Source organism: Osmia lignaria, unplaced genomic scaffold (genome assembly GCF_051020975.1).
Source record: "Osmia lignaria lignaria isolate PbOS001 unplaced genomic scaffold, iyOsmLign1 scaffold0011, whole genome shotgun sequence".
Lineage (NCBI taxonomy): Eukaryota > Metazoa > Arthropoda > Insecta > Hymenoptera > Megachilidae > Osmia > Osmia lignaria.
In genome coordinates, this window is record NW_027478165.1 from 207,501 (window position 1) to 210,000 (window position 2,500).

The window sequence follows — 2,500 nt, forward strand, 5'->3', positions numbered from 1 at the left end:
CACTTTGAAAGCAACACGCCGCTGGAACTTTGAAAAATTTCGGGGCAAAGCAATACGCGGCTGGGACTTTGAAATATTTCGGAGCGCACCTAAAGTTCGTTATTTTGGCTAAACGGAGCGAAAATCTGCATTTATACCATCACGGACGTTAGTTCAATAGCGTTTAACGATCGATCCACGGCACAGAATGCAAAAATATGATTGTTAAAATTTTCGACTAATCGGTTCTAAGAGGCGAAGCAATACGCCGCTGGGACTTTGAAATATTTCGGAGCGCACCTAAAGTTCGTTATTTTGGCTAAACGGAGCGAAAATCTGCATTTATACCATCACGGACGTCAGTTCAATAGCGTTTAACGATCGATCCACGGTACAGAATGCAAAAATATGATTGTTAAAATTTTCGACTAATCGGTTCTAAGAGGCGAAGCAATACGCCGCTGGGACTTTGAAATATTTCGGAGCGCACCTAAAGTTCGTTATTTTGGCTAAACGGAGCGAAAATCTGCATTTATACCATCACGGACGTTAGTTCAATAGCGTTTAACGATCGATCCACGGTACAGAATGCAAAAATATGATTGTTAAAATTTTCGACTAATCGGTTCTAAGAGGCGAAGCAATACGCCGCTGGGACTTTGAAATATTTCGGAGCGCACCTAAAGTTCGTTATTTTGGCTAAACGGAGCGAAAATCTGCATTTATACCATCACGGACGTTAGTTCAATAGCGTTTAACGATCGATCCACGGTACAGAATGCAAAAATATGATTGTTAAAATTTTCGACTAATCGGTTCTAAGAGGCGAAGCAATACGCCGCTGGGACTTTGAAATATTTCGGAGCGCACCTAAAGTTCGTTATTTTGGCTAAACGGAGCGAAAATCTGCATTTATACCATCACGGACGTTAGTTCAATAGCGTTTAACGATCGATCCACGGTACAGAATGCAAAAATATGATTGTTAAAATTTTCGACTAATCGGTTCTAAGAGGCGAAGCAATACGCCGCTGGGACTTTGAAATATTTCGGAGCGCACCTAAAGTTCGGTATTTTGGCTAAACGGAGCGAAAATCTGCATTTATACCATCACGGACGTTAGTTTAATAGCGTTTAACGATGGATCCACGGTACAGAATGCAAAAATATGATTGTTAAAATTTTCGACTAATCGGTTCTAAGAGGCGAAGCAATACGCCGCTGGGACTTTGAAATATTTCGGAGCGCACCTAAAGTTCGTTATTTTGGCTAAACGGAGCGAAAATCTGCATTTATACCATCACGGACGTTAGTTCAATAGCGTTTAACGATCGATCCACGGCACAGAATGCAAAAATATGATTGTTAAAATTTTCGACTAATCGGTTCTAAGAGGCGAAGCAATACGCCGCTGGGACTTTGAAATATTTCGGAGCGCACCTAAAGTTCGTTATTTTGGCTAAACGGAGCGAAAATCTGCATTTATACCATCACGGACGTTAGTTGAATAGCGTTTAACGATGGATCCACGGTACAGAATGCAAAAATATGATTGTTAAAATTTTCGACTAATCGGTTCTAAGAGGCGAAGCAATACGCCGCTGGGACTTTGAAATATTTCGGAGCGCACCTAAAGTTCGTTATTTTGGCTAAACGGAGCGAAAATCTGCATTTATACCATCACGGACGTTAGTTCAATAGCGTTTAACGATCGATCCACGGTACAGAATGCAAAAATATGATTGTTAAAATTTTCGACTAATCGGTTCTAAGAGGCGAAGCAATACGCCGCTGGGACTTTGAAATATTTCGGAGCGCACCTAAAGTTCGGTATTTTGGCTAAACGGAGCGAAAATCTGCATTTATACCATCACGGACGTTAGTTTAATAGCGTTTAACGATCGATCCACGGTACAGAATGCAAAAATATGATTGTTAAAATTTTCGACTAATCGGTTCTAAGAGGCGAAGCAATACGCCGCTGGGACTTTGAAATATTTCGGAGCGCACCTAAAGTTCGTTATTTTGGCTAAACGGAGCGAAAATCTGCATTTATACCATCACGGACGCTAGTTTAATAGCGTTTAACGATCGATCCACGGTACAGAATGCAAAAATATGATTGTTAAAATTTTCGACTAATCGGTTCTAAGAGGCGAAGCAATACGCCGCTGGCACTTTGAAATATTTCGGAGCGCACCTAAAGTTCGTTATTTTGGCTAAACGGAGCGAAAATCTGCATTTATACCATCACGGACGTTAGTTTAATAGCGTTTAACGATGGATCCACGGTACAGAATGCAAAAATATGATTGTTAAAATTTTCGACTTATCGGTTCTGGATCACTGAAAAATCAAAAAAAATTATTAATTTTGATTAATTAAATTACATATGTAGTTTTATATTGTTATAGTCTCGTATTTGTTAATGTTTTGTCGTAAGAAAATGCAAAAATATCGTTTTAATGTTTTCGTCTCATCGGTTCTGGATCGCTGAAAAATCAAAAAAAATATTAATTTT